The sequence below is a fragment of the Bombyx mori genome, chromosome W (genome assembly GCF_030269925.1).
Source record: "Bombyx mori chromosome W, ASM3026992v2".
Classification (NCBI taxonomy): domain Eukaryota; kingdom Metazoa; phylum Arthropoda; class Insecta; order Lepidoptera; family Bombycidae; genus Bombyx; species Bombyx mori.
This window is the reverse complement of record NC_085135.1, coordinates 5,033,192-5,047,670: the sequence shown is the minus strand read 5'-3', so window position 1 is coordinate 5,047,670 and position 14,479 is coordinate 5,033,192.

The window sequence follows — 14,479 nt, the reverse complement described above, 5'->3', positions numbered from 1 at the left end:
TGACAGCCCACCTCCGAAAGGAGCGCATAAGCTTCCACACTTATGCGCTCCAGGAGGATCGCGAGCTCCGCGTAGTAATACGCGGAGTACCTAAGGAGCTCGACGTCGAGCTGGTCAAGGAGGACCTCATCGGGCAGGCGTACCCGATTGTAAGCGTGCACCGAATGCACAGCGGGCGCGACAAATTCGCGTATAATATGGTTCTCGTCGCGTTAGAACCAACCGCCGAAGGCAAACGAATTGCCTCAAGCCTCCGCACCGTTTGCGGCTTATCCGGGGTCACCGTCGAGGCCCCATATAGAAAAGGCACTCCCGGGCAGTGCCACCGCTGCCAGCTGTACGGCCACTCCGCGCGCAACTGCCACGCGCGTCCGCGGTGCGTAAAGTGCCTCGGTGACCACGCGACAGCCGACTGTTCGCGGGTCAAAGAGACCGCGACCGAACCTCCGAGCTGTGTGCTCTGCCAAAAGCAGGGCCACACAGCCAACTACCGCGGATGCCCCAAGGCCCCGCGGAAGCGTCTGGCCAACGCGCCTCCAAAAACCGTCGGCCCAAAGACTTCGGCGCCCCGTGCGCCGAAGCCTGCCTTCGTGCCGGCACCGGTGCCCACCGTCTCCGCGTGGGCAAAACCGCTGCCGCTCACGCTGGCAGGGAAACCACCGGCACCCCAGCCCCTGCTCGCGCCGCGCCCCGCCCCCGCGCCCGGTCCCGCGCCTCGCCCCGGCCCCGCCCGGCCAGCCGTTAACGACTTTTCAATCGTGCGTGATTACATCGCCGCGATAAATATAGATCGCATGCGCTCGTTCGCCGACGCCATGCGCAGGGCGGTCACGGCCGAAGACCGCCTACACGCGACGTTCGACCATATGGACGTCATCGAGTCCGTCCAGCGTACGCTGGGTTAAATACCGGTAACCAATGGCGAACAACGGTAGGGAAAAACCGCGTTCCTTAAAGTTAGCATTTTATAATGCTAACGGACTCGCGCGTCAGCGCGATCAAGTATATGAGTTTCTCCGCGATAATCTCATCGACATCCTTCTGGTGCAGGAGACCTTCCTAAAGCCCTCGCGTCGCGACCCCAAAGTCGCGAATTACGTCATGGTTAGGAATGACAGACTCTCCACCCGCAAGGGCGGGACTGTCATTTACTATAGGAGGGCCCTGCACTGCGTCCCTCTCGATACTCCCTCGCTCTTACATATCGAGGCGTCAGTGTGCCGCATCGCGCTGACGGGACACCAGCCGATCGTCATCGCATCCGTCTATCTCCCCCCTGACAAACCCCTCCTGAGCAGTGACCTCGAGACACTGCTCGGTATGGGGGACGCGGTCATCCTGGCAGGCGATTTAAATTGCCACCACACTAGGTGGAACTGCCATCGCACGAATGTGAACGGTAGGCGTCTCGACGCGTTCATAGACGACCTCACATTCGAAATATTCAACCCCCCGACCCCCACGTGCTATCCGTACAACGCCGCGCGTCGTCCGAGCACAATAGATCTGGCACTGCTGAGAAACGTAACTCTGCACTTACGCTCCATCGAGGCAATGTCAGAACTCGACTCAGACCACCGACCTGTCGTAATGCAGCTCGGTCGCCCAGTCAACCGAGAACCAGATATGAGGACCATGGTGGATTGGAAGAAGCTGGGCACGTGCTTAGCTGACACCGCTCCACCAATCCTCCCTTGCGGCCCGGATTCAACTCCATCCCCCGAGGATACCGTCGAATCCATAAACATCTTCACTGATCACGTCTCGACGGCGATCATAAGATCTTCTAAGCAAGTCGATGTGGAGGACTGCTTCCACCGCATCAGACTTTCCCCCGATCTTAGGGACCTCGTAAGAGTTAGGAACGCGGCAATCCGGGCCTACGATCGATATCCCACGGATTCAAACCGGACTCGGATGCGTCGCTTACAGCGGGAGGTCAAATCCCGCTTAAGCGACGCCCGAAACGAAAACTGGGATAGTTATTTAGAAGAACTCGCGCCCACTCACCAAGCATACTGGCGACTAGCTAGGACCCTCAAGTCCGAAACTATAGCCACTATGCCGCCTCTCGTACGCCCCTCAGGCCAACCACCGGCTTACGATGACGATGACAAGGCAGAGTTGCTGGCCGATGCACTGCAAGAACAGTGCACCACCAGCACTCAACACGCGGACCCCGAACACACCGAGTTCGTCGACAGGGAGGTCGAGCGCAGAGCTTCCCTGCCGCCCTCGGACGCGTTACCCCCCATTACCACTTCCGAGGTTAAGGAGGCGATCGATAGCCTACAACCACGGAAAGCTCCCGGCTCCGACGGCATCCGCAACCGCGCGCTAAAACTGTTACCAGCCCAACTGATAACGATGTTGGCCACGATATTAAATGCTGCTATGACGAACTGCATCTTTCCCGCGGCGTGGAAAGAAGCGGACGTTATCGGCATACACAAGCCGGGCAAACCGAATAACGAAACCGCGAGTTACCGCCCCATCAGTCTCCTCCCGGCGATAGGCAAATTATACGAACGGCTCCTTCGTAAACGCCTCTGGGACTTTGTATCCGCGAACAAAATTCTGATAGACGAGCAGTTTGGATTCCGCGCCAGACACTCGTGCGTCCATCAAGTGCACCGCCTCACGGAGCACATCTTACTAGGGCTGAACAGGCGGAAACCCATTCCGACAGGAGCCCTCTTCTTCGATATAGCGAAGGCGTTCGACAAAGTCTGGCACAACGGTTTGATATACAAACTGTATAACATGGGAGTGCCAGACAGACTCGTGCTCATCATACGAGACTACTTGTCGAACCGTTCGTTCCGATATCGAGTCGAGGGAACGCGTTCCCGGCCCCGTCACGTCACAGCCGGAGTCCCGCAAGGCTCCGCCCTCTCCCCGTTACTATTCAGTTTGTATATCAACGATATACCCCGGTCTCCGGAGACCCATCTGGCGCTCTTCGCCGATGACACCGCCATCTACTACTCGTGTAGGAAGAAGGCGTTGCTTCATCGACGACTTCAGACCGCAGCTACCACCATGGGACAGTGGTTCCGGAAGTGGCGCATCGACATCAACCCCACGAAAAGCACAGCGGTGCTCTTCAAAAGGGGTCGCCCTCCGAACACCACGCTGAGCATCCCTCTCCCGACTAGGCGCGTCAACACCCCCGCCCCCGCCGTTCGCCCAATCATGATGTTCGACCAGCCCATACCGTGGGCCCCGAAGGTCAAATATTTAGGCGTCACCCTCGACAGTAGGATGACATTCCGCCCCCACATTAAGACGGTACGCGACCGTGCCGCCTTCATTCTAGGACGTCTCTACCCGATGATATGTAGGCGAAGTAAAATGTCCCTTAGAAATAAGGTGACACTCTACAAAACTTGCATACGCCCCGTCATGACCTATGCAAGTGTAGTGTTCGCTCACGCGGCCCGCATACACTTGAAATCATTCCAAATTATTCAATCCCGTTTTTGCAGGATAGCCGTCGGAGCCCCGTGGTTCGTCAGGAACGTCGACCTCCATGACGACCTGGACTTAGAGTCCATCAGTAAGTATCTGCAGTCGGCGTCCATGCGCCACTTCGATAAAGCGGCACGACACGAGAACCCTCTCATCGTGGCCGCCGGTAACTACATTCCCGATCCTGCGGACAGAATGGAAAGCAGTCGACGTCGCCCAAAACACGTCATCTCGGATCCACCCGATCCACTAACGGTGCTTTTAGGTAATTCAAGCACCGGTCACCGTTCTCGTCGAACCCGTCGCTTGCGACGAAGGGCTCGACGAGTAAATTAACTCTCAGACACAGCCCACTGAGTTTCTCGCCGGATCTTCTCAGTGGGTCGCGTTTCCGATCCGGTGGTAGATTCTGCGAAGCACGACTCTTGCTAGGGTTCGTGTTAGCAACATCGTCAGGTTTGAGCCCCGTGAGCTCACCTACTAAAGTTAGGGTTACGCTGATATAGCCTCTCAAGGCTCTCAGCTTAGGTAGGAAAAAAAAAAAAAAGTATTTCGGAGTGAATCTACGTAATTACGACACGTACTCGTCGTCAATCACGGCGTCAATCCGATTTTCAAGACGTTGAAGAAGAAATTGGTTCAACCGCGGGACCGACGCCAACATTTACCGCAAACAACATGGCGTCATTACAAGAAAGTCAAATGGCAGCATTCGAACGCCTACTCGACCGAGTTTTTGAGCATAAAACTCAACTCGAATCATCAGCAACACCGACGTCGGAGCCGACATCGCCGCCTTCCTCGACGCCCGCTCACCATTCTGGGAACTTCGCGTCATGCACGGCGCGGTTCAGCGGAGCGCCCGGCGACTCACTCGACGGTTTCCTTGACGCGGTCGAATCATACAAAGATTGTGCTGACGTAGGACACGCCATCGCGTTACGAGGACTCTCGATGTTACTAACCGGAAATGCAGCCGTGTGGTGGCAAGGCGTTAAAGCTAGCATCACTTCCTGGGACAACGCTTTATCATCGTTACGAAGCGCTTTCGGTGATTGCAGACCGCCCCATCCAGTCTACTTAGAGCTCTTCAAAATGTCGCAAGGACAAAGAGAGAAGACGGAGATCTTCGTTGCCAGAGCACGAGCCCTACTAGCTCGACTCCCACCTGGTGACCTTAGTGAGAAAGTTCAAATTGATATGCTTTACGGCCTTCTACACCGTCGTGTTCGTAAAAGATTAAGAAGAGACGAAATAACTTCATACGACACGTTATTAAAGAAAACGCGCCATATCGAGGACTCCATCTACGAGACCAGTCCGCCTGAATTTATTCATCATCCTCAGCGAGCGACGCCACGTTCATCGGGTAGTACCGTAGGCGAAGTTCCCGCCGGTGCTTCGACTTCGCAGCATACATACCCGCGGATGACGCCGCGGAAAATATTCAACTCGGGCGCGGCTGGCGGCCCGCCACGCGACGACAGCGCTGCGCCGAGCACCGTTCGAGTCCCCGCGCCTCGCTACACGAACACTGATAATGTATCATCTACGTCGATTGTTAAAAGACTGTTCTATGTTTATTGCAAAAAGTACGGACATATTCGTGATGAGTGTTTAAAATTAGCGTCAAAAACGAAATTCGACAACGAAAATACGCAAGCTGTATCCTCGTGTTACGGGTGTGGTACCAAAGGTGTTACTCCGTCTCAGTGTACAAAGTGTAACGCAAGTTATTACGCCGTCGACGCTGCACGGACCCGATCAGTCACATCCGATTTACCTATTGGTAAAGTAAATACACAGCTGTCAAGTTCAGTGAAATCTATTCATCGCGACAGCTCGTTGCATACAGCTTGCACTTCAAACACCGTAAAGTCGTCCATTTATATTAATAATCGTAAACAATGTTTTGTTGATAATGAAAATAATTATTATCCTACCGATTTTAAGGCGATTCTTCCTCCGCGCTTTTTCGGTACTGATAACAAGGTTAGACTTCAAAATTATTCTAGACTTAATCATAATATAAACAATAATATTAGTTCTAGGAATAGGCCCCTGATGCGTTACTCGAGTGATACCGAACCAAAACATAGTTATTCCGAGGTACCAAGTGGCCGCGATAGGGTGACCATGATGAACGAAAATAGGGTGACCATGGAAAACGTCGGACATTTTTCGACGATTAATTCTAATGTGAAAAGTGTTGCCCAGAGTAACTACTGAGCACCAGGTAAGGTTAAGACCAATTTTAAGTGTTCAAATTTTAGGTATACGAGGTAATGCTTTGTTGGATACGGGAGCTAAGAGTAGCGTTGCCGGTGCGTTGCTTTATGAATTTCTGTTAAAGCATAACCATCCGTGTGAGGAAACCAGGCGTCGGGTGAGGCTTGCAGACGGTTCCGCGCGCACCCGCCGAGTTTTGCTCACTACTCTAGAAGTAAGGATAAGTCCCGAAAGGTCAGTAACCCTTGAATTTACTGTTTTTCCAGATGCTCAAAATAATGAAACTTTGCTTGGCATGGATTTTTTGGTGGCGGCAGGTATTGTGCTTGACTTTGCTTCATCTACTTGGCATTTTTCGGGAAAACGGGTTACCTATCCAATTGAATATGAGTGCCCTAAGCCATGCATGTTTGCTTCTACTGCTGACTTCCTGCGTGATGATAAGGGTTCTATGCTTGGCTCCGATGAACGGCAGCAGCTATCACATTTATTGCAGCAGAATGGAGACATCTTTAGGGTGGGGGGAGCCCCAACCCTTTACGCCGAGCACCACATTGATACCGGTGATCATCCGCCTATATCGGTACCGCCGTATAGGCTCACTCCTGTGCTTCAACAGCGAGGAGAGGTTCTCGCAATCGATTTGTTCGGGCCACTGCCAGAAGGAGAGCAGGGGGAGCGATGGGTACTCCTGGTAGAGGATGTAGCTACAAGATGGGTAGAACTCTACGCACTTGTTGATGCCACCGCCGTGGCTTGCTCCCGAGTCCTACTGGAAGAGTATTTCCTTCGTTATGGCTTGCTTATGCGTCTAGGGGTGTAACACGTAAGTTCATGCCACGACGGGATGGCCCGTATCGCGTAGTAAAGATAGTTAGTCCTACAACGTACTTCATAGCAGACTTGTCAAACAATGTCATCGGCAAGTATCGCACCGCGGATTTAACCCACTCTCCGTCAAATTCAAGTACGGATCCAATTATGCCAAAGAGGCAGAGAGGAAGGCCGCGTCTTCAGACTAACAGTCCCAAGTTGGACTCGGGACGCGTTCCCAACTTGGAGGGGGAGTATGTAACGCAGCGTTCCGTTTCGCGGGGCAACAGCAGCCAAAGAGAATGTGACTCAGGTCCGTGCCGCGACGACCCACCCCGCGCTACCCGCGCCCGCGCATCTGTTGCATCATTCGCACCCCCAATTAGTGCGCGCCAGACTTTGAAGCGGAATACACGCGTCCCCGGTCGATACCGGAACTGACAACCCGAGAGTCTCATGCCAGTCGGGCACCTAACATTAAAACACTAATTAATTGAGCGTTTCATTAGCTTTTAAGCTGAGTGACTATAATTAATTTATTTTTATTAAGTAATAAATGAGCAAAAAATAATACTTAACAAAAAGATATGAAATCCGAACAAAAACAGTTTCACTGTAAAAAATTGCGCCAAGTCCACGTTTATAAAACTCATCTCAATAACATTTGCACTTTACAAAAAAAAGAAGACTTCAATAGCTTTCATTCTCTACAAAAATATGTGAAATACAAAAAAATACCAAGAAACCGTCATAAAGATGAAAAAATAAAAAAAAAATTGTTGAAAATTTAAAAATAAAAAAATAAAAATTTTATCGTACTTGGCGCGCGTCATTGAGTACCCCAAAATTTTTCGGAAGAATTTCAACCCGAGAAAAAAACCATTTTGCTTTAATATACAGTGAAAGCTGAAAAAGTTACCCAGGTTGTCTTTTTCGCTCTTGTTAGCGTTTTATGAGAAATTGAGACAGAACTACGGTAATTTTCAACAGCTCTCACTATATACCTATGGGCTATTATATGCCAAATCGACCACTTTTGCGTTCGACCCCTTTAGATTCAGCTGAAACTTTATTATTCTTTTCTACCCTTTGAAAAACATCTTTGAGAATTTTTTCAAATGTTTTGAAGCCAACGTATACATACGTATCGACTCGTAAGTAGTTTGTATTTGTATAAGCGAACACGAGAGGGTGTTTAGTTCAAATCATAAAAGATGAGTGGGAAATGAAAAAAATTCAAATAACATACGTATGAGATGTCGATTTTACTTAACTTTTGTAAAACTTATTATGAAATAATAATTCATTAATTACATTTATGCATTTCATAGGTTGACCTACTTATAAATTTCTAAACATTGAAAGGATGTTCATTTATCCTGAAAATTTTGGGGTACTCAATGACGCGCGCCAAGTACGATAAAATTTTTATTTTTTTATTTTTAAATTTTCAACAATTTTTTTTTTATTTTTTCATCTTTATGACGGTTTCTTGGTATTTTTTTGTATTTCACATATTTTTGTAGAGAATGAAAGCTATTGAAGTCTTCTTTTTTTTGTAAAGTGCAAATGTTATTGAGATGAGTTTTATAAACGTGGACTTGGCGCAATTTTTTACAGTGAAACTGTTTTTGTTCGGATCTGTACTGTACTACGGCTCGGACACGAATGAATCTGCGCTAGACGCACGGCCGTATTTATAGGGCTTGGTACACGTCAGCGTGTTTACAAGTTTTGACAGGACTGTTTTTACATCAATTTCTCATCTTAACAAACACAGAGTGATTAGTTGATGACCAGATTATCCGATTATCAAATTGAATCATTATTATTTTTATAATAGGTAGGTAAATAGTCATATTTGCGCCGACACGGCCATACTGACAGGCGGTGCGCGCTCTGCACCAGCCTCGTTGAGTCTCGTAGGTTTTTCTTTGATTCTCATTGACCTGCAGGAATAAAAAGTTTCTCTGAGTAGCGCATCTGTTATACTACTTGCGTTACTTGTAACTATGTAGGTTTGAGACTATTAATGCGATTTGATCGTAGGTTTCTCGGAGGTTCTCGTAGATTTATTTAAGGTGTCCGGATAAGGATGTTGTTTTGGCGTACACTGTGGTACTTATGTAGTACAGAATAAAGATTGAGAAGCTTTATACAAAATTGTTATAAGTATAGGAATGCTGTACATGGAAGGTGAGCGATGATATTGAAGTGCTTGTAATGCTCCACGCTTACTCGCACGATTTATGTACTCGTAGATATATCGATACAAATGCTCCACGCATAATTGCACGATTTGATTTCTCGTAGATAGGATTGATGCTGTGGCGCTGAGCGGTCTCGAACGCCGTGGTCCACAGGGGCTCTAATGGAAGTGGGAACTAGGACGATGCTGGGGCCTAGGCCTAAGTCGGTCAAAGTTAGTCAGTCATAGTCAATCATTTTGACCGTGGTCCCCAGAGGCTCTGAAAAGTAATGTTTTTTTTTTTTTTTTTTTTTCTCTTTTTTTTTTTTTTTTTTCTTTCTTGCCTTTTGTTTAGGCTTATGAGGGTTTGATGCTGTGGTGCTGAGCGGTCTCGTACGCCGTGGTCCACAGGGGCTCTAAAGGATTGGGAAGGTCGATGCTGTGGCCTGGGCCTTATATTTATGACCGTGGTCCACAGAGGCTCTGAAAATAAATAGCGTAATGAAGAGCTCACATGGGAATGATGCTGTGGTGCTGAGCGGTCTCGTACGCCGTGGTCCACAGGGGCTCTAAAGGATGTAGGTAGGACGATGCTGTGGCCTAGGCCTTATGTATTATGACCGTGGTCCACAGGGGCTCTGAAATTGGTTCAAGGAAGGAAAATAGGATAGGGGCAATGTACAGGCTTACTTTTAATGATGGTCGACCCGTCAACAAAGACAAAGGCCAACGGCTGGATCTTACTGCTGATGTTGATACTGACTTTCTCATAAATTGGTAAACATTTTAAGTAACTATCAGGATAGCAGTAAGAAATATAAATCGACGCGCGACGGGGAAGGTAAAGCGGTAGTTTCCGTCATCACTCGTGTTCGATTGAACTCAGTTTAGTCAATAAAACTTTTTGAATAATAATTATTGAAACTCAACACACACAACTTTCACAATGACAGGGTAAACCGACAGTTTCGTGCCACATACCAACAGACTGACTGACTGCCAGAGACTCATTGACTCTGACGGACGGACCGTCTGATACGGACTGGATGACTGTCTGACACGGAACGCCACGACTCTGTCCACGTACCGCCATTTTATACTGTGGCGTTACGGAGTCTACCCTACATTTTGTGATATTTATCAAAACAGCATTTCATCATTTAAGATAATAGTCAAAATAACGTCTTAATACTACTAAAAGTCGTTAATCACGACACGGCCATTCTGACATGTCACACGTCCCTGTGTGACGCTCCTGCTAGAAAAATAACCTTCTGTAATATCAAACAGGTTTCGTCTCGGCCAATCCTGATTCATTCACGATTGAGGATTGGGATTCTTTCATTACAAACCATAACGTTAGCTTTCAACAAGATCTTTAACCTGTGTGAGTAGATAATTTAACTACCCAATTATAAGCGACACACTATACAACTGAAAAATTTCATTAATGCTCAATAAGCATTAGAAACCCGAGTCATTACAAAACTAAGTAATGTGAGTAGTATTTCATCGGTATTCAGTACCAATCACAAACTGTCGTTACGATCACCTCCATCTAGTGAGAGTAACTCATGCCACCTATATCAAGTGACGATAACCTTGATACCTCCATCGAGCGACGCAAATAAGTGGGACCTCCATCCGGCACCCAACTTCAACATAAAACACATCGCTCGATTTAGGTGATGTGTTCAATTACCAGTGTTATAAATGACACCGAATACTGTTCTTTACTAATCACACAAAAATAGGACAACAAAAATCCTTACTTTAATCAGTTAGTTGTATCGTGGTCTTTTGACTCTACATCTTCTAAATCACTAGTTTCAACAAAATCGTATTTAGGGATTGCACTACATTTGGATGAATTAAACACACACACATAGTAAAAGCTTAGAAAATTTTCAAGTATACGGAAATAATTGATCACAATAAACTACTAGAGCAAATTAAAGAGCAGAGGACGATCAGAGCCTTGTACCACCGTCGTTTATTCATTCAACCATTTAATTAAGCATAATTAAATTATCGAAACTTCACATAAGCCTCTCTATAGCCACGGCTCTCCCGTCGACCAGCAATCGCAATTGCCCTCATGATGCGCATCCACAGTGTGAATCGCCCGTGTGCATCACCCGCTGACTACACACGATGGTATTTACAGACCCTGATCTCCGCCAGAGCCAAACGCGCACCGCGCACCCACGGACTACTTGAGTTGCCTCAAGAGACATTGATTTCTGCCGGGCTACGACTACGTAATAGCTACTAGTACGGTCGAACACAATACGGCCGATAGAGTCTTACTAGAGTTTCCAGCACAACTTAGGCTCACTCATCTTCAATAGGATCATTGTCAACATCAACTTCGACTGGTACATGACCTACTGATATCCTCCTCAACCTATCGTGTGCATATTTGTACGTACGCTAAAATTTTAAATTTTCGCCTTTGTTTTATCAAATCGCGCCTTATCATAATCTTTTGTTCTCATACGCTATCTCGCGAATTTCGTCAATATCAATTTCAGTCTACATCGCTACACATCAACGACGGTCTTGCAACCTTACCGATTAAAAGCTCGAGTGGCGATGCTTTCGTTACACGACTCATCGTGCAATTAATAGCTAGCTGAACCTCACCTACAACATCTTGCCACGATCTGGTATCGCTAGTCTACCGCTGTTAACATTGCTTTTAGGACACTCATAACGCGCTCTACCTGTCCATTAGTACGAGGGGAACCGGTTGCTCTCTGGTCTCGTCAAGGTTAATCTCTTGTTTTCAGTATCATTTAAAGTAAAAATCTTTTGGGGGTATGGCACGCGAATTATTAAAAGCTCAAGAGGGCTCACCCTTTTTATACGTTGGATAGAACAATTTAAAAAATATGTGCTTCTAGCACTTCTTGTCAAGAACAATTCCATGAGCTAATTGCGAGCTTGGTCAGCAATAACGCAAGTGTGGGCTTCGAATAAGGACACACTAGATTTAAGTGTTTATTTCGCTGAATGCTCAATCTCACTGAACCGATTAAAACAACTATCGGGTAGTACATGACATTAAAATGAGTAGGCAATAAATCATCGCAAAGGATTTGTTCCGTACAGTTTTGGTCAAAACAACAGACCCTTTATGAGAACCATCGCATAAAATTCCTGAATTATGAAGCTACTACTAATAGATTTCTCGACAAGAGAACATTCGGCACCAGATTCCAAATAAAAGTAAAACGACTCACCAGATTTTTCTCATTTACCAAGACACCCGATGTTACGCAGCTACCGGCACGTCGCTCTGCTGCTGCGTTGCTCGCGGCCGTCGATGACATCGCGCCATCAATTTGCCTCGGCGGCAACTCGTGGCAATGTTTTTGCTTAGATGGGTGGGCTATGAACGAGCTCATAGCCCACCTGGTGCTATGTAGTTATTGGACCCACATATATTCACAACGCAAACGCGTCATCCACCCCGAGATACAAGTTCCAAGGTCTCAGCATAGCTACAACCGCTGCCCCACCATTCAAACCGAAATACACCACTGCTTCATGGCAGAAATAGGCAGGGTGACGGTACCCGTGCGGTCGATGGCACTATACGGATCACCCGTCTGGTGCCACGTCCTTACCCACTAGAACGTCGCTGCGCTGCGACGGCGGCAGCGCGCGATCGCGGTCAGAGTCATTCAAGGATACCTCACAGTCTCCTACGAGGCGGCGCGCCCTAGCGCAAGTGCAGCCGGAGCGCGGGGGCTCCAAACTCGGCAGTCCGTGCTGGAGGCGTGGTCTCGTCATTTGGCGGACCCGTCGGCCGGCCTCCGTACCGTCGAGGCGATCTGCCCGGTTCTCGCAGACTGGGTGGGCTGCGACCGCAGAAGTCTCACCTCCGGCTACCTGTGCAGACTCACAAGACATCTTACCACCAGCCACCACGAAAATCACAATTTTGCGGGTTCCACCTCTACTACACGATGTTACTCCCACACTGCGGAAGCCAACCGCGAACACTTGTCAAGCACGCACAAGCACACACTTCACCGGAAAAACTGGCATCCGCCTGCGGGACCCGAACACCGCCGCATCGTCAGACACGAACGCACCGGATGTCTTATCTTACAGGTCACGACGACTTCAAATGTGTCAATTTTCTTCCCCACGAAAATTTGCTTGCTTTCTTGTTTACTTGCTTGCTGGAGCCCGAAGTCATCGAACGTTTAGTGTATTGGTATTAAATCTAGCAGATTCTAAAGTTTCAGCGACAATTCACAGTCTCATGTCCTGGTTTATTGACTAGTGGCATGTAACTCTGGCAGTAATCATTGGCTTATTAAAAACGATTCGTGTCGGAACTACTCACTCGTCATGACAGATCCATTATTGCGATCGAACATCCACTTGAGACTTGCACTTGCCTTAATTTCTTGCAATAGCTTGGGACGTGTCGTATTTCCGCTAGTAAATGCCATGTGATAAAATTTCTTCGTGGCTCAGATCTTCCATCGAGGTAGCAGACGTTATTACACGACTTGCGTATGCTGCATTCACGCTTTTGTGGCTTACCATTGCTTAAATTGATAAGCGTCGCACCAAGAATTTTGCATAACGAGCGAGAAATAAGTCGCAAATGCCTCCATGTGACACCTACGTGTGAAGATACCGTTACTGGTATTCTGATCTGCATATGTTTTTCCGCTGTACTTCGAACATGTTCAAACACGTCACGCCAGTGAGAGTAGAGTCCTGATCCTTCACTTCTGATGTCGAGGGAGATACAGATGGAACGTTTTTAAAAAGTGTGACGTCAGCATTGCTGACGTCACGGTTATTGCTTTGTTGACGATGACTCATGTTTGGGCTTCCGAAACAAAACTTCACCAGAACTTCACAATAACTGCGTATATTTCACGAGAAGCGTGACAACGTTCAGAGAGATCTGTACTGTACTACGGCTCGGACACGAATGAATCTGCGCTAGACGCACGGCCGTATTTATAGGGCTTGGTACACGTCAGCGTGTTTACAAGTTTTGACAGGACTGTTTTTACATCAATTTCTCATCTTAACAAACACAGAGTGATTAGTTGATGACCAGATTATCCGATTATCAAATTGAATCATTATTATTTTTATAATAGGTAGGTAAATAGTCATATTTGCGCCGACATATATTATAAGTATAATTTTTTTTTTTTTTTAATAAGTGATTAAATTAGAAATTTAAATTCCTGTTTGAAGAGGATTGATCCTTATTATAAATAGTAGATTTATAATTCTGCTTCTGCCTAATTGGCAAAGATTGTATAGACATTTTATCTTCATCACTGGATGATATCTCAGTCATCTCGATAGAATTTTAAACTTTAGATTTTTTATTGGTTGATTTTGTGTTATAACATCCGTTAAATATTTGAATACAACATACAGAATTGGACGTTTTGTTTTTAAAATATCTGTAAATCTTATACATTAAAAATAGAAACAAACACACGATAAGGATATAAGTAAGACTTTAAATATTCTTTTAAAGTAGCGTGTGAGCGTTCTAGAGCTCCGTTTGTGCGCCCCCGCCCTCAGACTCCCGTTGCGCCTCCAGCCCGTGCCACTTCGTCGCCGCGTCCGGTGGCACAAAATAAAACCCAGGCCCCTCCCCCGGTAATCCTTCAAGAGGAGGCAGCTTGGGAACGAGTTTCCCTGGCCCTTAAGGCCAAAAATATCAATTTCACGAAAGCCCGTAACCTCGCGAACGGCATTCAAATTAAGGTTCGAACACCCGAC